Source organism: Merops nubicus, unplaced genomic scaffold (genome assembly GCF_000691845.1).
Source record: "Merops nubicus isolate BGI_N331 unplaced genomic scaffold, ASM69184v1 scaffold1121, whole genome shotgun sequence".
Classification (NCBI taxonomy): domain Eukaryota; kingdom Metazoa; phylum Chordata; class Aves; order Coraciiformes; family Meropidae; genus Merops; species Merops nubicus.
This window is the reverse complement of record NW_008588766.1, coordinates 1-22,481: the sequence shown is the minus strand read 5'-3', so window position 1 is coordinate 22,481 and position 22,481 is coordinate 1.

Here is a 22,481-nt window from a genome sequence, read left to right as displayed (position 1 = left end):
TACACATTGTATAATGTAGAAAGTGAAAGAGAAGTTGTCTTTTTTTAAAACTAATGGGATAACTTTCTTAAGATACAATCTTTTGCCAGGAAGAATGCTGTTTAAAACAGTACTAGTTTTCTGAATAATTACATTATTGAGCTCTTGATAAAGAATGAGATTGTGCATGCATGGCTCTGGAATTACATTAGTAATACATTCATTTTAGAATTAGTTATGTAAATGAAATGTGTGTCTGGTTTGGTCATATTTTTATTTATTTATATGTTGATTTGTATTATGGTTTCATTAACAGTCAACCCAAAGACTTAACCCTGCCTTTTTACCACTCCTTGCCAAAATTCATTTTAAATTACACGGTCTCAATCTTGTTCATAATGTGTTTATATTTCATAAAGACTTAATTTTTGAAATTAGCAATTTCGGGCTTTCTCTTTTACTAGAATCTAATATTTGGGATAAGTAATATTGGAATTACAATGTATGCTTCTAATATTGTTTTTTATGGTCTCATGGACAGTTAATATTCTAGCCAAAACACTTTTCAAAGGAGGCCATTTCAGTCCCTTTTAACAGACTGTTGTTTAAAGTACTAGTTCTTTTAAATTAACCTGTAGTTACAGGTTTGGGTTTTTATTGTTGAGGAGTTTTTGGAGAGTGGTGAGTGTTTTTTTCTGCTGGGGTAATATTGGAGCCAATAGGAATCTATGTATTTGACTTAAAAGACATGTTGTTATGAATACAGAGACTGTATTCTGAAATGTGTTGTGTGTCTGATTATAAATCACTAGTCAGTTCAACTCAGTTGGAAGCTGAAGATAAATGAAATGTAGTTAAGACATCAATCCACTTGTGTTCATAGGTAGATACTCAACCTTGTCTTTATTTCTATCTCCTAAACCTTTATTTTGTTCTTCCACTCCGTCCTTTCTCAGTTTCTTCAGTGGTCTTACAAAACACAAAATTTGTTATAGACGATCAACACAGGCTAACCTGAAAAGACCCCATGCACTTTCTCACCACAAATATTATAGTTTGTATGAACAAGAGTGGCTGGAGAATAGCATCTAGACATGAGTGGTAGTAAAGCTGCTTTTCTGTAGAACAGTGATTATTGCAGACTTTGGAGACTGTCTGTGCATTTAAGGCACCTTAAGGAACAGGTAGTGTAGAAGAGCAAGCCCAAGCTGTAACTACATATTTCATTCATTGACAGAAGGAGAAATGTTGCTTCATTGTACATGGCTTGACTGGTTAAGGCTGTTACATTTGGCTTCCTTGTGATTTGAAAAGAAATGGTCGGTTCTGCCCACAGCCTACTGAAAATGTTTTGATAATGAGGTGTTTTGGATTGGTTTTCTCTGGGCAAAGATTTCCCTGTACTTCAAAAGCTTCCTTTATTTCCATTTCCTTAGAAACAGTTGGGCTCCTTAAACCTGGAAGGATAGTATCAAATTTTTATACTTCCTGCAGTTGCAAAATGGACAACAGATTCAAAAAAGGAATTATTTCAGTAAGTGTCCTGAAGTATCATGTCCCAAGACTAGAATGTCACTGTATGATGTTATATAAGACTGTTCTGCATAATTAACGTGTTGATAACCAAACTTCATCATACAGTTCTTGAAAGCCATGGAACTGCAGTGATGCCTGAATTTATTTATTTTTAACTCGTAGATGTTAGGCAGTGGTAGGCTAGATGATGACACTGTCAGGCCTGCAACAGGCACCAACACAGTGATACCAGTGTGTTCAACCTATTTGTGTGTGTGTGTTCGTGGTAGCCATGGACCCTTCTCTTTGCCTTCTCCCTTCCTCTCCTGGCCATAAAAGTAGGTTTGATCTCTGTGATACAGGCAGAAAACAACTTTACTGTCCTGACTGAGGCTGCACAAGGTTCTCCAGCAGGTACCTTCGAAGAGTACTGATCACATGATTCTCATTTCTAAGTACCACTTTTCCTGACTCTCATTTTTGCCACCTTTGTCCCTCCATTCCCCAAAGGTGTCTGGTGCTTCCGATCGGTGATTTATGAAGCCGGACCATTTCTCACATAAATCTGCTTAAGTTCTGGTGAAATCCTGCCACCCCTTATGGCACTATCTGTAACTTTTGTCAGCTGCTTACCTTGCTATCTAATACATCTGGTGATTTCTCATGTCACATCTAGCATTTTTTTCATGATCTATTCTACTAGCCTAACCTCAACCAGGGGCCAACTAGCTTTTTAATTTGCTTATGTTACCCCAAATTTTATAGAGGTGCAGTCAAGTCTTAGGGCTGTTTTGAAAGCTAGAAGATATTCTAACTAACTGCTGTGAATAGCCACTACAATGCGGACTGTAAAATGAGGCATACCAGTAAATCTAGCATTTCTCTTCAACACTAATACCCTATTGTGTACGTTTTATATTGCTCATTTAAAAATTCATGCAAGAATTTTCTTTAGAAAATTTCTTTAGAAAAAAAGAATTTCACAACTGCCTATTAGTATTGAAAGACAGATTGTGAACAATTGTAAATTATGTTGATCATTCTATTTATTTTTGATTCTGCATATTGAACGCATTTCAGTTGAAAATGAATGGATGCAAGAAATTAAGACTAATACTGTAAGTTATTATACAGCAATGCAGGATGTGTTTCAGTGAGAGGAAGTAAGAGAAGAACAACTTAAAAGAGCTCAAAGAGAAATTATAGAGGCCTATAGTCTTGTGAAAATTATAGTGGGATTTTGTAACGATGGCAAGGGATTTAGACTTGCTCTGTTTTCCTTAAAACAGCTCTTATAGCAGTACTGTTTGCTCTTATATTTTGCTGAAGCACTGTTTCAGTAGGTGCTCTGGGGGAAGAATGGCATCTCCTGAATCACCTCTTAAGTAGTGAATGAAGAAGGTCAAACTGAAGTAGGCAAACACAAGCACGCTCAGGAGACACAATAAATCCCTGCTTTACTAACTGCTGAAAGCCAAGGAAAGTTAATTCCAGCAGAGAGGAAAAGACTTTAAGAGAGGGACATATAGGTCATGATGGTCTAAAAGGTCAAGTATTCTGAAATTATGTAAGAATAATAATCTCAGCATGTCCTTTAGTTTGAATGTCAGTTTCTTGGGTTAACATTTTGCATACAATAATAAAAACAAGAGTGCATCACAAATCTAAGTGGAAAATAAAACATTTTTATATGTCTTTTGTTACCTAGGAAATCATAGTTTAGGAGATTCCTTTTTGTTTCATTTTATTGTGTCATCTTAACTGATAGACTACTTTGTTATACATTTTTTTCCTTTATAAAGTAATCACAACGGGATTTTTTTTTTTGTTTTGATCTAAGACAATCTTTCTTTTGTTTATGCAAATCTGTGTTAAGAATATTTCCCAATGCCCAAGAATGACTTGTTATTGCTAGTGCCTCATAGCTCATACCTTAGAAATTATGTCATTCATTTGAAATTGCAACACAACCACATTGGATTATTTTGGTTGAAATATGTATGGGTCATCAGTGATGAGATTTCAGTATGTATAAAACCAGTATCTCAGTACTGAACATTTTCTTAAATGGTTCTCATGCTTTTCTTCTGATGTGTATGTAAATAGCAATGGATGGAGTATGGCTCAGTTACCAGTGTTTCATAGTAGATGTTCTGGTGAGAAATCATATGAGACAGGCCAGCAATAAGTTAAAAATTTATATATACAAAGGTAAATTTATCTTTCTAATCTTGGAAATAGAGCTCACCATCTCTATACAAATTAAAAACTTGTCAAAAAGCTAAATTCTATACCTAAGGCTGATGTGAAATCACTGGTTTCTCAGAGACAGTTAATAGTTGTTTTCCTAATGGTTGCATCAAACTAAAAATCTCTTTTTCCTTGCTTGGTATCAGTCTTTGAGCAAGAATTGGAGATAAAACAGTCTGTGGAGGAAGAAAAAAGGAAACAGTGTAAAGGGAGGAGATTTAGAGAATTCAAAGAGTGTTTGTCTGGAACTAGAGAAAAAAATTGACAGATCCTCAGATGATTGAAGTTTTTTTAAAACCTAGGAAGAACAGAAATGGAAAGGAGGGCAGGGGAGGATGCTTAGGAAACTGATTCAAAGAGATGTTCACTTGCTCAGATGTTGCAAGAAGTTAACTAAGATTTACTGACTTTAAGTTTATTGTGATTTGATCTAAGGTAGCCAGAGGGTACAATGGATGAGAGAGCTGTTTGTGACAGAGGGGGCTAGACTTAATATTCTGGGAACTTCCGTTCAGTCCTGTATAGTTTATTTCAGTTCTTCCTATGCTGTCTGTCTTTGGAGGTAACAATACTGTGATTCATACTGAAACAGTAGACAGATACTGATATCAAACACGTAGTCTAACTTTCTAAATAAAAGTTTATTTAGTAGACTATTTCTAATAAAGTACAATTAATTTATACAGAATCTTAGATTTATCATTGAATGTGTACATATTCCAATTCCCTATGGCAGATAAAGACATGGCCAATACTTGCTAAGCCTTTGTATAATCATGATGAATAATAGTCTAGAAAACTGGTAAATAAAAAAAAAATATCTCTTTGGTTTGGGTCCCTATGCTTTAATGACAGTAACCAAAAGGGAACTTTCATGTCTTGCCAGCCTTGCTAAAGCTAGGGGAACATTTGCAATCTCTCTTTCTTGAATGCCTCCTGGTTTTGTGTGTTAATCTAGGTCTCTCTTCAATATTAAAAAAGAAATATATATAGACAAGCTTTGCCGTGAATATGTGGGTTTATAGAAGAATATAGATGAGTGACATTGAATCATTTGTGGTTTGGTAAATTCATAATCTCAGTCTGGAATTTATGTAGTGCTTCATGTAGAAATAATAATTACCTACATATTTATTTGTTCATGAAAGGGAGAAAGAGAATAGAAGAATATGAATTTTTCAAAGATAAAAAAGGCCTCTTTTATTCCCGATTCATGTAATTGATTTTATACCATTGAATGTGTCATTAGAAGTTCATATAAAAACTCCATGTTGTTTAGTCCAAACATGTAGTTTTGCATAGAAAAATTTTTTACTCTTTCCATATCCCTTTCATGAAGTATACAGTAGGCTGAAAATGAATCCTCTCTACAGCTGTATATTAATTGCCAACTGTTCTCTCTAAATGCAATACTGTATTAAAAAGAACTAAAGCTTAATGTTATCAAAAGAGAGAAGAAAATATAGTAACACTGCTAGAATTTTCCATCCTGCAATTTCCTTTTCACAGAGTATTTTTTCTTTGTGAAAGAAACTCAGAAACATTCAAGAATTACAATCTAGGCCACACAGATATAAAAATAATTCACTTTTTTTTTTTAATCTTAAAAATCTTTGAATGACATATTCTAACAAGAGAGATTCATCTGTTTTACAGGTGCAGTTATATTTGAAACAACCTTTAATGCTAGACCTGCCGACCAAAATTATTTTATCACTTTGTGAAACAGCAGAAGCATATCTGTAAAATCCAAAAGAACTGTAATGTGAATTTTAGCCTGAAGAAAAAAATGGCCAGATTTTAACTGTACTCTGAAAATTTTGAAGTCTTTCATTATCTTGTACTGATTAATCATATACAGAAAATCAATGTCTAAAACCTCTGTCACAGATTGAGTCTTTCTATGAATCTCCAAAATGCTTTAATATTCTTCAAGGAAGGCTTTTTAAGTACTATGTAAATATATGGATATAATGCAGTGTACACTATATACACATACTATTCACCTTTTTTGAACAGAACACAAATACAAAAAAAAATAATTTTCAATGTAACAGAAATTTTTTTAAGAAAGGTGACTTTTTGTGGGTTTTGGGTTACCTGTGACATTTTTTATTTAGTTGCAGGCCTTTGTTACATTTACTTCAGGATTATCAAGAATGATGAAGAACAAAGAAAACCTTGGGATGTTAAAAAAGCTTTGTAAATTAGACTAGAAAAACACCCTAGTGAAGGTGGAATTGGAAAAACAAAGTTGAGGCTTTTTGGGCTACTTGATATGCCTTATTATTGCTCCAAAGGTACATTTTAAAACTTCCACAGATAACTAGATTGCGATTCCTCCTATTACCCTGTCCCTCTACCTTACTGTGGAGTAAGAAATAGGGTTTTAAGGAACTTAAGCAAACACAGATTGTGTCCCATAATTTGCTTTTTTGATATGGTAGATATTTTAGTGTATCTGCTAATGTTTGATATGTTGCCTACACAGTAAGTTAGCATGTAGTTCAGTCTTACACTTCTTAAATTAAACAGTTAGTGTACAGCAGTTTTAAAGATCTCACTGTGATACAGCATATTTCAAAGGAACAAAAATTACATAATTAATCTAGGTTAATCAAGGCCCTATCCAACCTGGCCTTGAACACTTAAGGTAAGGGACATACACAACTTCTGTGGGCAACCTGTTCCATTGCCTCATCACCCTCAGGATGGTGTTCCCTACATGAAATCCAAATTTACCCTTTTTCAGTTTAAAGTCACTAGTTCTTGTCCTGTCACTACATACCAGTGTAAAAAGTCTCTCTGCAGCTTTAGTATAGGTCTACTTTAGGTACTGGAAGTCTGTTGTAAGGTCTTGCTGGAGCCATCTCTTCTCTAGGTTGAAGACACTTTCAGCCTATCCCCATATGAGAGGTGCTCCAGCCCTCTGATCATTTTCATGGCCCTCCTCTGGACCCACTTGAGCAGGTCCTTATCTATCTTGTGCTGGATACCCCAGAGCTCAATGCATACAAACTCAGATAAAAAGAACAGTAGTTGAGGCTTTGTGTTTCAGGTATAGCCTCTGTCATTCTCCTAAAATTCAAAAGCCTGAAGGCTGCAACTAAGAAGTGTGGAAGTTCATCCTAGCAGAGAATTATAAGGAGAAAAGAACTTTTTCTTCATGTTGCTAAGATTTGATGCTTCTAGTGGTTTCTTTCAGCTTTTTTTATACACCTCAAAGAGGTGTATATTTGAAATTGCCATTTCCTGTGAGAGCTAATCTCCCTTAAAGATATTTCATAAAAATGAGGACCTATAATATGTTCCTAAAAGGTTTAGTTTTTACATGTATTTAGTTTACATTCCTATGTTGGTTCAAAGTCATCTGGAATTACTGTGAATTGAAGGGTTACTATAAAGTAATGACTCATTAACATTTTTGTTTAGTTAAGAGAAGAACTTTGAAAAAAAAAGGTAAACCTGTGGAAACAACACAGAATACCATATGCATACCTTTTGCAGTTAATCCCAATTAAAAGTTCCAATGCATGAAGCTAAAATTTGATTACCATTCTATTGAAAGGGAATTTATTTACTACTGTTCTAAGGTGATCATAATGGTGAGGTATTTCTCTGAGAGGTTCATTAGGATTGCCAGAACAGCAGTGAGACAGAGATCTAAGATCCCTGCTCCTGGTGGCAGTAATGGAAGGTAACCACTGCAGAACTGCTTAGTGGTTGCACCTGATTCTAACACAGACTACATATGGAGTGAGATGGCTTCTACAAGCTTCCTTGAGATGACCTCTAGTTTCTGGGAACAGGATTCTCCAAGAAGTAGTGGGATTAGGTGAGCAAGAGATAGGTAATATCTCTGCATATTCACAGTTCTTGGGATTATTTCTACAGAGCAGAACTTTCCTGTATCTGTGATGTCTATGTCCTTTATGGAAGCATAGACACGGTGGGAAATGTTTTGTCTCCTGTAAATCCAGAACACTGCACTCTTTTGATCCTGATTCTTTTACCAACGTTTGTCTGGAAAAGCATACTCTGTATAATCTGTAGTGTTTCTGTCACCTAGTATCTTTTTTTAATTTTTTTTTTAATTTTTTTTTTCTTTTTTTTTTTTTTCCCCCCCATATAATGTAGATGGATTGTCTGGAGGGTATTTTTTACCCCTGAGGCTAAGAAGCTCTGTGTTCTTGTATCACAGTGAATTTGCATGTAAATGTAGCCAGAATTAAATTAAAGTCTCCAAGTAAAGAATCAATTGGGTGCTTGTCAACTGTTTTAATTCCTTTCCCTGAAAGTACTATTTTTCTTCTGTTTGCAGTGTTCATGAAACACTTAAACGTTTAAAAGCCTTTAAGAAAACAGTACTAATAGCTTGTACAAGCAGCCAGTATGCATCTGCTACAGCAGAAGAAGAGAGAATGATGGTTCTTTTCTCCACGTGAGCCTGTAAATTGTGTTGTCATCAGCAGGGATTGCACACAAATATGTCTAAAAGCACAGATTCTTCCATAACAAAGCAAATTTCTGTGGGGCAGTGAGGCTGGTGGTGCCTGATTTTATGTATGGGCAAGCAAGTAGCATCATGCTCACTGCTAAGTCATACCAACACAGTCAGCCTCCAGAAGGTTTTTTGCTTTAGTTCAGTAACAGACTGTGTTTGTTTATTTCTTTGGTTTGACAAGGAGCGAGTTTCAGACTTTAAAGTGGAAAGATTTGCCACTCCATTTTATAAGCAATTGTTTTTATAAATAGTGGGCTCAGTGCTATGCATGGTGATGGGCACCAGAGTGAACCCCCAATAAATACATGACACATAACTGTTGCAATCCATCAGTTCACTGCTCCACTGACTAAAAAGACATTGAACAGAGCTTCTGAATTCAACCATGCCCCGAGGGTGTATCAGATTTCATACCTCATTTTTAATCCTGGGCTAGTATGTGTAAAAATTGTACACACTCATGCTTTTCATTGGTGATTCTAACTTGGCAAAAATTACCAATGCTTTATCTCCTGCTTTCAAAGATCATAATGGAATACAGATTGTTTCCAAAGTTCCCTAAAAATGAATATATGTGAATCTGTAGCATATAGCATATATGTGTTCATGAAGTTTTGACATATGACTGTTAATGATTTATGATTCTGGAAAAAGACTCTAAAATGTAATTTACAAACCCCAGCATCAGAGTACAATTGTAGAATTGGATGACATTGGTTAAACTGCACTCCAGGTAGCAAACTGAGTGATAGCAGTCTGATCTTTATGGATTAGTGTCTCAACAGCTCCTATAGAAGTATTTTACAAATAGAGTCTAATAATATGTGCTACTGAAACTGGAATATTTTCATTAATATTGGACCTTAATCTTAAATGATTTGCAGATATGTTGTTTATTATAGCATATAAAGTTGTAGATGTATGACCAAAGAGAAGTGGTATAGAAGAAGGAATAATCTACACCAGAAAGAAATGATCACAAAGGTTAACTATAGTTTGGACACCTAAGAAAAGTCTTAGCAAAATGATAGTGGGATATCAAAGTATCAATCTTTCTTGTGCCATTTCTCACATGCCTGTTTTACTCCTTTTGAATATGATGATGCAGTGGACTCTCTCTGATGTGACAGCATGTCATCCTCAAACTCCCTTTGCTACACCATGTCATGTATAATGTTACGTATGTCATGTATAATGTTACGTATGTAATGGTAATATACTAAATTACACAGAAGATAAATTATACTAAGTTACACAGAAGAAGATATGATTGATATAGATAAAAATGTGTGAGCATCAAGTGATTCACAGATGTATTATCTTGTTTAAAATTATCATTTTTAGAGTCATTGACCTTTGTGAGTACATTGAAAAAAAAAAAAAAAACAACTCCTAGCTGTTCATATTTCAGTGTGTTTGTGTAAACACAAAATCTTTCTAATCAGTTGAAAAATTAATTGGTAGGGCTTCAGTTAGTTTTATGAAAATCAATTTCTATCAGCATCAAAGTAAGGAACTGAGAAATAAACTATGATGTGAAGTAAACATAACACTGAATAATCATTAGATGCATACAAGTAGACCAGATCAAATGATAGTACAGTCTGAGTTTTACAAAATACTAACACAGGAACTCCCCTAACCTTTCAGAATTGTTACTTACTGACAGTTAATAATTTGCTGTCTAATTGTTTCACTCTACTTAGCATGTCTTAAAATCCCTGATTTCTTTTCTGGGGAGTAGTTTTGGGAAAACATTCACATGCCCTGACAAAGACCTGACAACAACCTGGGTTTGCCAAAGACCTGACAAAGATTGGGGTTTTCTGGAAAATAAAGCTTGATTACTTTGTTTCAGACCCTTAGCTTGGCTTTGTTGTGCCCTTGCCCACAGCTAATTAGAATGACCACAGGTCAGAATTGACTGGGGTATAAATGGGAACCCACTGGAGAGACAACGTGAGACGGTCCTCCTGGGAGCAGTAGGTCTATAGTCGTGAACTCTCCCATTGGTTCAGGATGCTGCCCAAGGAAAATTCCCAGGGTTAAGTCCACGCTCACTCCACCCCTTTGGTGAGTGAATATTTCTTATGACAATATATATTTATCCTTGCGTGAGCCCTCATCCCTTTTGGTGAGCAATCCCCTTTCTGAGTATCCTTGAGTGGGAGGTTTTCACTTTTGTGAGTAAGTGTGTACACATTTTGGGTAATCTTTCTAGAAGGGAATATTTGCAAAGCTTAGGAAATTGTTTTGTAGTATTATTCCCACCTGACATCTGAACTTGTAATTGACTTTTGGTCTGTTGGAATGCTGGGTAATTCTTGTTTGGGATAAATCTGCATTTTGGGTAGCTACTACAGTTTTATGGGTGCCTCCATGACACTGCTTTTACAACCAAGACAACATCAAGTTATTTGAAGAAATACTTAATAGAAATAAGAATGCATCACTTAAATAAATAAACATACTAATTTATGACTTAAGTGTTACAAGATATTCATAATAAAGCATATTAAAGCAATCTCAGCAAAAAAAGGTTATTCTTTAGACTGTACTGCCACCACCAAATCAGAGTTAGCAATGAAGTCTCAAATTCATCTAATATTACTTCTGCTTCTTATCTCAAACCCATGAAACTTCTGCTTTGTTGAGCACATCTGTCCTCTTGAATGTGTGATATAATTCTCTTAGAGCTTCAGTTTGACAGGCTTAAGAGGTATCAGCTTCGATTAAACATCACTATGCCTCTTATAGTGGCATTTCCAGAAAATCAAATTTCAGTTAAAAGATGGTCAAACGAGGTGTTTCCTACACTAACCATTCATTTAGACTGGGGTGGTGAGGGGTGGGAGGGGGAAGCTATGGAGTTTAAAAAGAATTCTTTTTTTCAGTCTTTTTGAAAACTGAACCAAGAACATTTTCAGATCAAGATTTAGCTGGTCAAGATTCTGATTTGGCTCACTCAGTTGTTGGAGTAAGTGAAAAAAAATACTGGTTTTGCACCCAAACAACACAGCTCAAAACAGACTTAGGGGAATCCTGATTTTAATCATGCTGTTAAACATAGAAATCATTGTCCATGGAGGCACCATATTAAGAAGAGATCTTTTGTGTATGTTGCTTCACTCTACCCAATTGATATAATACGTAGATTTCAGTTTTCTTTGGATAAAATCATAGAAACATTTTGGTTGAAAGAGACCTTCAAGATCATCAAGTCAAAATAGTAACCTAGCACTAACAAGTCACCACTAAACCCTGTCTCTCAGCACTTCTTTTAAATATTTCCAGGGATGACAACACAACCACTTCCCTGGGCAGCCTGTCCCAGTGCTTCACAACCTTTTCCTAATATCCAATCTAAACTTTCCCTAGCACAACTTGAGGCCATTTCCTCTTGTCCTATTACTTATTACCTGGGAAAAGAGACAGACAGGCCCCCCACCTTGCTACAGCTTCTTTCAGGTACTTGCAGAGCAATTAAGCCTCTCCTGAGCCTCCTTTTCTCCAGGCTAAACCAGCCCTATTCCCTCAGATGCTCTTCAGAAGACTTGTTCTCTAGACCCCTCACCAGCTTTGTTGCCCTTCATTGGACACGCTCCAGCACCTCAATGTCTTTCTTGTACTAAGGGGCCCAAACCTGAACATAGTATTAGGTTTGGCCTCACCAGTGATGAGTAGAGGGGGATGATCACTTCCCTAGTTGTGCTGGCCACACTATTTCTCATGCAAGTCAGGATGCTGTTGGGCTTCTTGGCCACTTGGGCACACTGTTGACTCTTCAGCCATCAATCAACCAACACCCCAGGTCCTTTTCCACGAGGTGGCTTTCCAGCCACTCTTCTCGAAGCCTGGAGTGTTGCATGGGGTTGTTGTGACACAAGTGCAGGACGCTTGCATGTGACTGGAATAATAAATTATTCCTATTTAACTGCTTCCCCTTTCCAGTCACACTAATCCCATTTTTAATTCTTAAAATATTACTAGGACCTTTTACTACCAAACAATTAGAAAAGGGAGAAAAATTTTGCTTAATTCAATAGAGAAAACATCATTTGACAAAAAATGCTTGTGATTCAATTAATTTAATTGTGCTAAAGCTAAATCGTGCCATTTCCGAAAGAAACAAACACTAGCCTTTACTCAAACAGACCTTTTCATCTCTTCTTGGGTTTCTGTATTTGCCAATATATTTCAGCCAAATATTCTTTCCAAAATTAGACTTTTTTTTTCTTTTCAATTTTAGCGTATTTCCTAGCTTTACTGATGCTTATGAGATGTTGGGTTTTAAAAGTTTATTTCATAATATCTAGCTAGGTTCTTACTCCTAGAGCTCCTATATATGTGCACATGCATATCTGAGTTTCTAATTTTGTTTATTTTCACCATTTGCTGCTGGAAAATTGATATAAATTCCTTTATTATATTTGTTTCTCCTCTTGCCCCATAACTTCCTTTCCAAGAACTGGTCTTTTTTTTTCAAATTTATTTTGCAGTTAATTTAGTTAAAGATGGCCAGTACATGATGTCTGTCTGTGTAGATGAAGGGTTCTGTTCTCTGTTAAGCTGTAATGACACCGTTTGAGAGACTCTTAGTATTCACATAGATATCTTTTCAGTCATGCTCTTTGTTTTGCAGAACATGCATTGTGTCCAGTCACAACATAACCAGGCTGCATGATGTTAAAGACACTTGATACCAAACATTCGTTCTCAGAATTGAGGTTTTGGTTTTACTATCCTTTATTTAATATTTAGCAAACTTAGATGAGCCAAAACTTTTGAGAGGGGAAAGGAATCTTTTTTCTTTACTCTTTCTTTAAGCCTTGTGCGTAAATCATGTTAGCCCTGGAAAATATCTGATAGTCAGAAACGGGGACCCATCTGTCAAGAGTCTGAATGTGAGAGAAGGAGCAGAACTCATTTTGTAATTCTCCTTTCACCTAAATGAGGACTAAATATATCTGGCCCTGACGCTCTTTGGGAATTTCGTTGTTGATTTGTTTTGTGTGCATAATAGAAATATTATTTTAAAATTCCATGAGGCATTATCTGGTTTTGTTGTAGAAAACAGGCACCTGGGTTCTGTTTGTAGTGGCTTATTGTTGGGAATGGGTGGGCTGTTACACTTGTTTTACATGTTCTCAGCTAAATAAAATCCCTGTTATTATTAGCTGCAAAGAAAATAAATCCACAAGGAAGAAAACAAAACAAAACAAAACAAAACAAAAAAAAAAAAACAAAACAAACAAACAAACAAAAAACAACAAAGAAAAACAACAACAAAAAAGAAAACAAAAACAAACAAACAAAAAAACAAAAAAACAAACACAAACTTTGGTGCTGCAGTTCTTAAAAGCTCTCCAGGATCACATCTTGAAAGTGAAATACTCAGGGCTAGGAGTGGAAAAATGCCATGCTTTCTGTAGTACTTGTGAGCAGGACATGATTCCCAACAAAGTTTGTTTTGTCCACAGTTGGGCAGAGTTTTGACAATAATATGAATTTTTCATATCATATTCTAAGGGAAAGGAAAAAAAAAACAACAAAAAAAAAAACTACATCTTTCAGATTTGTTATTACCAGTACCTGCAGTTGTAGCAACATATGCAAAAGTAGATACAGGCAGAAATAGGAACTGACACTTCTAAGCAATGCTGGCTTTGCTTCACATATGAAAGTGCAGTACCCTAACACTTCTGTCATCTCCCAAAATGCAACTTGTGCTGAAGGTTACTAAAAGGGGCTCTGTTCTCAGTGTTTGTCAGATCTTATAACTATTCATTCCACTTATTTATTTATTGTTTTTCAATGTACTTTACATAGCATCTTCTTTCACATCATATCCTAATGACTGCCAACATTGGGTAAGAAAGGCTTCTTAGAGATTTCCTAGGAAAAATAAAATAATACCATGGGCAAACAAGCTCACATAAATGGTACTAGGTTTATTTGCTAGTCTATTTAATATACAGAGTACTTTCCAAACAGAAAACAAATACTATGGTTATTAAATAATATAATAAAATAATTTTCTACAACATCTCATTTTAAAAGGCAATCTTGGTTGTGTAAGACTGATTCAGCAGAAGTACTAATAACCCGTTGAGTGATAAGAATAGGACAAAAAGACAGCAGTTACGAGGCGTTTCAACAATGAAAATGCAAATATGAAAAAAATTTCCCCAATGAAGTTGTGGAAACTCCATCTTTGGAGATTTTAAAAACTGGGCTGGGCAAGATCCTGAGCAACTTGATTCAGATTTGAAACTGTGTATGGAGGAAAGGATTGCAGTAAATTGCCTTCAGAGGTCAATTCCAACCTAAATTACTCTGTGCTTCTGTAATAGATAACATAAAATAGATATTTTTAGTTTAAACATGCTGAAGACTGGTGGGTTTGGATGATCTGTCCCTCTCCCCATTTATGTCCTTTATGTCCTGTTCTACTCCTCTGAAGCATGAAAAAAGGCAGAAGGGATTTTTATTGATGCAGATCAGATGGGTTTTTTCAACACTTAGACCATGGAGATACGAGGGGGTTTTGACAGTTTACCACTTTAGTCATTACTTGTAGCTTCTGTAACTGCTGGTGTTGTACTTTCGGATTTATTTTTTTTAATTATCTTTGTAACTGTGACTTGATCCTGCGAACTGCTCACAATTCTTTCTCAACACTGTATTGTGGTAGAAAACAGAAGCTTAATCAGGGACATAGGGTTCCATTACACAAACAGACAGGATTAGGCTCTGAATTAATAATCTATTAATATCTTTATGAAGGCACTGCTTAACAACATGAATTTTCTAACTCCTACCAAAATGTTGACATTGCATAGATGGATGGCACAGCTTCATTATCTTGAGGATTGGGTGAGGTGAAGATGGCTTATTAAATCTTGTATCTAATATCCCTGAGAGATTTCTTTGTGGAAACTCTACTTTTAGCATTTGTTTTAAAATCTAACATGTGCACATTTCTCCTTTTTTGAGCCACACTGTAAAGTAACAAATTTTTCAGTAGAGACAGCTCAGGACATCATAGTGTCTTTAATTTCTATAAATTTTGGAATTGTTTCCTTGGTTTTAAAGAGCAGACAAGTGATATTGGATAAGCTTCATATTTCAATTTCCACTTCTAAAGGTTTTCTAAAAGATTTGTGAATGTGGAGAGCATATTCCAAGTCTGATAAGTAAACATCAGACCATAGGAGCTCTATGACTGTAATAAATACCTCTGTACTTATTTAAATCTGTAATTACTTATAACACTTAATAAGCATTCTGTATCACCTCTGTCAACTTTTTATAAATTCTGCATGAACTCTTCTACTGTGTCAAAAATGCTGATAAACTGGCATCGGTTTAATTACAAATGTTTTCATATATGGCTAAAAACGGTTCTTGCTGATTTACAAGGCAACCTGTATATTAATATTTTAACCTTTAAAAAGTTGTATTAAAGAAATGGGTTTTGCCTTAAACATCAAGAGGGAAGCTTTTTTTTTTTTCAAAAGAAATTTTTTATTTTATTGTTCCAGCATCTATACCTATCTCCTTTAGACGTGAATCTTCCTTTTCTTTGCCACCTGTTTCATTTTTTTTCAGTGGAGTGAATCTTCTATCACTGTTGCAGAACAGGCAACTCTTTGAGCTGAGGCTGTTCATAGAGACAGGAAATCAGGACAGCATCACAGACTGAATTCCAACTCAGAGGCAGACATCTTGAGGCAATGAATTCCTAGTAACCTGTGGAGGCAAGCACATGACGTGCATTTTGAACAGAAAACTTTTGTCCAAGGGACATCCCTTTTTTTCTTTTCTATCCTTTTGACACCTTCCTTGGAGTTTCAGGTCTCAGAAGTTAACATAGTAAGATTGAATGTATGAACTTCAAGCCACAGTGTATTATATATTTCCCAGTAGAGAAGAACTTAGTGTTTACTTTTGTTTCTTTGAGAGTGTCAGCTCATACTGTATATAGCCTGTTACTCTGTCAATAGGAAGATAAAATTATTATAGCTCTGATGCTCGAGGGCTGATGTCATGTTGCTATGCATGCTGGTCATGGAGCATACTAAAAGAAAGGAATTTAATTACAAGCCTTCAGCATAAATCGCCGTGAGCAATGATGTACAGATCACCTTGTCAGATGAGCTTGCTATGTGTGGTTGGCTGGCAAACTGGAGAATTTATGAAGCATTAAACTATGTCACTCTTAGCTGGCTTGAACGTACACTAACATTATGCTCACATAAAGCTCTTTGTGAATGAGATTTGAAAAATGTTAACTGCACCAATCTCAAAGGATCAGTGCAATGAATGCAATAGTTTGTCCATGCTGAATATTTCCACTTAGCTAATTTAAACCTAATAGAGTAACTAAAAGAATAAATTCAAATGATCAAAAGGAGCTTGAGGTAGTATTAGAGCGTAAAATTCCATGGACAAATTCCGTGTTATTTGACAATATATATCATAAAGAGAATTTTTTTTAAGCCACAGATAATGCTCTGCTATAGCACATATAGAATTTTTAATCTTAGTCTTTTTTGTTGTTGTTGTTGTTGTTAAACAGGTAAAACTTTCATTTTCAATGAAACCTTATGTTTTAGCAAGATGCATTATCTCATAGGATCATATTCCTGCAGGCGAGCATTAGCACATATGCAGCCCATTTGTCAGAGAAGATCCTGTGGTCTCTGGCACTGTGCCTAGTATGCCTCTTTTTAGTTCAGGACTACAGCTGAGAACCTTGATACTAAAAAGAGAAAACCAATTAGGAAAAATAATAGGAACTCGATGTATTTCTAAATAGACAGATTAACATTCAAAGTTTAGCTCTTTGTTAGCTCTACTCATTTAATCTAGATTCATGTGCATCTTACTTAGCACTCGGAAATACGATGATGAAAATTAATTAGACATCTAATGTATTCCTGTACCTATGCAAGCTTGTTCCCCAAATAAAGTGTGCTACCTGTTCTGCTGAGCACTCTAATACTTCCTCTAGACAAGATAGATCTCCTGCCACTTGCTTTTCCTTTACCATATATTATCCCTTATCAGTCCTAGGGAGGAACGTGGTCTTGCTGGATGACATGAAATATGAGAAGGACTCAGGACTTACTTACCTGCCTCTGAAGCAGGCTGAATGTCTATCACCATTCCAAGGCTATGCAGTCCTAAACGCTGAGGCGTCCCTAGCAAAAACCTCCGGAACTAAGGCTGCAGTGACGTAGTTCAAGAGAACATAAGGCTAGTGAGGTCAGTAGTGCAAGAAATTTGAGATGTTGTTAAAGTCTCCCCCTTCATTCACGTCCCTAGCATTTCCTGAGAGTTTGTTTTTCTAAGGTCACTTTACCATTTTGATTGTATAGTCCTAAAACTCCAAAACTTTGAGGCTAATCTGTTTATGAGGTTTGATCTTAATTATCACCTAGTGTGTTTCCAGTGTCTATCTGCAAGATAGTGACTATTTATTTATTTAATTTTTTGATCATAGCACAGTTTAAGTTGCTTAAGGGAGGAGCAGATATTGCCCACAGATAACCAAAGCCTTGGTGCTCCATACTGAGATAGGAAGTGTGCTCTTGGCTGAACTGTAAATCTGTGTACTAGATTAAAATAATACATAAATAAATAAAAATAATAAATAGGTAAATAAACCTTTGGTTCAAAAGACCTTGTCTGAGCCTTTCTATGTATTCATGTCAGCAGTGAAAGACAGGGTGATTGCTACACAATGTATTGAAATGTCAACTTCAATATAACATTAGGTAGATTATCAAGAAGAGGTGATAAACTGGGGCTGTTTATGGACTTCCATGCCCAGTACCTTAAAGCACACTACAGTGGCCACTGGATTTGAAATAACTATGCTATATGAGACACTGATTAATGCATATCTTTGTCCAGAGCACAGACACTAAACTCAGTGAAGCCAACGAATAGATGATGATAATATCTTATCTTTTCAGTGCAATTACCTTTTTAAAATGAGCAGAACCTTTCGCTGAAAGGATAAACCTGTCCATAGCAGAGCTTTAAAAACTTGAAAGGCTGGAATAAGATGATGTACACAGACAGGTCATTGACCAAGAGCAATATTAGACTAAGAGTAAGTTATCTCTTTTTGTAATAAGTCAAAGATAAGGTTATAGAATCCCTAGAAAATAGTACCTTAATTAGAGGTTATCCTTCAAGGTGCACACAATGTCTTATCAGTGCTTCTTTTATCTTAAAAGTGGTTTGGATAGCAGCTTAGTGTTGGGAGCAAGCACTCTAGTTGATAATCAGCATACATTTTTCAGTCTTCCTGTTCTTACTTTGAATATGTTCTTCCTTTTCTATTGATAAATACATTTTTAAATTGAGGATTATCAGATGAAAAAAAAATAAAGCTGTGATAATTTTAAAGGCAATATACTCAAACTGAATTACATTCTTATGTAGCTTGTCCTATTTTATAGCCCAAAATATATACACTAGGGAACTTCTGTCATGTGCTATTTCATTGTTAGCTTTAATTTGCTTATTTTATCAAGTCAACAGTTCTTTTGTATTTACTATGAAATCAGCCTTGATGTTTCTTTTTCTTCCCCTGAACCTTCTCTCTAGGTCCCCACAGCACAGATGTATTGTCATGATTTTGGCCCATTGTGCTATTCAATCTTTAGTGACAACTCAGAATTCACCTTCTTATTGGCTCTTTGTCAATGTTACAAAATAATTTCAAAAACGTCTGTTTTCCTTCACTGATATTTTCTATGAAGACTTAGGAAGATTGTATTTTTATATTGCAAAAGGAACTTGTCTTCAACTTTGAATCTCCAGCATTACTCAACTCCCTCCCTCGGTCTTCAGTGCTGATAGTGATCCTTGTAGGTGGTATGTGGTCCTTCTACAGGCTTTTAAAAACAAATTTAATAATGAAAGTAGTATATATTTCCAATAAACTAAGGCTATGAAAATATGTAAACTGTGGTAGTGCTATCCATCAACAAGAATGATTTGAGCTATCTTAGCTGACTTTTCCTGAAGCAGATTGTTGTTCTGAATTCAGCTCCTATATCTGTTACAAAAGTTGGACTTGGCCTTTAAAAAGCTTAACTGTCATCTGATAGATTAAAGATGGTTCAGAAATCTATTTATTTCCATTCTTTTCAAATTCATTTTCCTCAGCCTTTTAAAGTAAATACCTTGCTTTTCACACTCTGCTTTTCTACAGACGTCTCTATCTCTTCTGAAACTTTGTCACTTTGTTGAAAAAACATTTTTTACCTGAATTATTTATAGCATGATTTAACTGTAAAGTTGAAGGCACACATTGTCTCCAAATAATGATGTTGTTATGCTTTTTTCCTTTTAAAATTTTATATTTTTCTCTGAAGATTTGAATTATTTCCTTCTGTCCTTGGAGAGGACTGTCATAAAAAGTGTACATAAATTTTACTCCCATTAATAAGATTCTGAACCACCACCATCTATACCTAAACAAATGATAAAAGAATTTTATTAATAAAAAATAGCTAGGCAAAGATGGTACTTTTGATTGTATTATTGAATCATTAGCAGTTGCTATTGGTTCTTTTTACTGTTACAGAAAAGTTTCTTTCACTGCAGTGACCTGTGGCTAATCCAATTCCATATCCATTGATGTAAGCCAGAAAATGAATGGACTGAATGGATTTTTGCCAGGAGAAATCACTTTTCATAGCAGGAGCTGCAGATTAATATTATCAGTCACTTACAGGATATTATCAATTTCTTATGCAATAGCCTAGAATTTTCAAGGCTACTTGTATCATTTACATAACTGTCATAATATTCCTGTTATTAATAGCATGGCCTTTGGAAAAACCTTTATCTTCCAAGGATGCACACCTCTGTGTTCACACCTCTGTGTTGCTAAAACAACTGTTACTCTTCAAGAGGACTATTGTATAGCTGCTATTAACCATTAACTCCTAAAGTAGCAATCATTGTCATCTGCTGCTTAGGCAGGCAGGGAAGGAGCCAAATGTAACAGAACTCAGTTATGTGCCTGTTCTTACTGCCTGCAGAGGATGTAGGTAGGAGTCCATAAAGATGATGTCATGTAATGTGTGGTTAAGAGAAGACAACACAGGGGTGGCTCTACCAGTGTCTTAGTTTGTACATGTAATGTGTCTACTGTGCATGAATGTCTACTTCTGATGGATAACCAATTAACATAATAAGCATTTTTACACAGGTTAACATTTCCCTGGTCTAGATTTTTCTTTACCTGTTTCATATGCATTGCTTTTATCAAGCAAGGTGGAGTAAGAGTGTCTCACTGACTAAATTTTTCAGTGAGTAGGTGGCATTATGCAAACGAAGACTAATATTTAAGGAAATAGCTATTGATGTTTGTGAATAGTAAAATCTGTGTTTAATGAATAATCCCCAAGGAAATGAAAATTTAAACAGTGCAAATCCTAATAATACTTAAAACTGCTGAAAATTTTCAGTGAGCAGAAGAAGCTGAGTTCTATTTAGCTCTTCTTTTAGATGTGAAAGCTGAGCAGACTAAATGAAACCTGTGAAATTGCTGTGGTGTAAGGTCTCTCATGAATACCAAAATGCATATTCCTAGCCTGTGCATATGCATGTTTGTGCACACAAATAAAACACAGAACTTGTTAATCAAGGAAAGTATGGGATTCTGAAATATCTGGAAGTTATTCAGCAGTGACTTCTTTGCTTAGTGCATTGGGGTCACAGAGCTTGGGAAAGCTGGCTTTTAGCTGGAAACACTTTTCCGTACTTTAAGGTTACTTTAAGGACTGTTTTTAAAATGTGCTGTCTCTGTACTCTTTTCAGAAATCTGTAGTCCTTAAGAAGTCCTTATCAATATCATAAGCTCATCTAAAGGTTTATTATGTAGCTGGATTTGAATACGCAATTTGAAACAGATTAAGACAAATACTATTAAAAGATAAAAGGTAAATTCATGCACGTTCTAATATCTGATTCAAGTTTTTTTCTTAATTTTTTTCATCATGTAGTTCTAAAACATTATTCTGAGTACTAAACATAATTTTTGCACAAATGATCAAGGCAATTCATAACTCTGTCTTCCATAACACATTTACAAAGCTTTCATGTTTATGTATGACTCCTGAAAAGGGGTTTGAACAGGAGGAAAAAGGAATTTTCAGACATTGATGGGCTTTGGATAAATTATTTCATTCATTTACTCGTTCATGTAGCAAATTAATAAAATGGCCTTTGAACAAAAAATTATATTTATCTCCCTGTGTTTAGTAGATAAATGTAGTCAACATCAGCAAGAATCTGCTGTCTTTCAAAAACTTTTTCACATACTTGTATCGAAGAGGAGAATTCTGCATTTGTTTTACTAAAATGCATTTTACATTTGTTTTAATGAAAGGTATTTTATTTGTTTTCAAGATTTCTGCAAAAGTATTGAAAAGTAATTTACTTACAGTAATGTATAATAAATTGCAGTCAAGAAATAGAAATGGATCACAGAAAGAATATATCAACATCAAAAATGTATTTCACTGTCCTGTTCATTAATGACATTTCATTTTAAAAATTATGCATTTTTTTTTAAGGGGTATAAACTCTTCCCCTGATGTTTAAGATGTTAGGTGACTAACTTCCTCTTCTACAAAAATCTGTTCTTTCTCATATCATTGTCCATATGATATGAAGCTACTTACAAATACTTGCATAGCCTGAGAACTCACACTTCAGCTGGGCAGCCAGGCAGCTAGAAATACACAGTAAATACACAGAAGCTTTAGATAGAATCGTAGAAGGTTGGAAAGGACCTTAAAGATCATCTAGTTCCAACTGCCCAGCCACACGCAGGGACACCTCCCACTAGATCAGGCTGTGCACGGCCCAATCCAGCTTGGTCTTGAACACCTCCAGTAATGGAGCATCCAAAACTTCTTGGGCAACCTGTTCCAGTTTCTCACCACCCTCCTAGTGAAGAACTTCTTCCTCACATCTAATCTAAATCTACCTTCTACCAATTTGACCCTGTCAACCCTTGTCACAGTTTGGGGTCAGGGTTGCCCCTAAACCTGTAACAAATGCTCTCTGTTAACCCCTCACCCCACCCCAAAGAGAAAGAGAAAGGGGATAAGGGAGAGAGACTTATTGATTAGAAAAGAAGACAGCTTTAATGAAAAGTATACTACTACTATTAATAATAATAATTAAAAAAAAATAA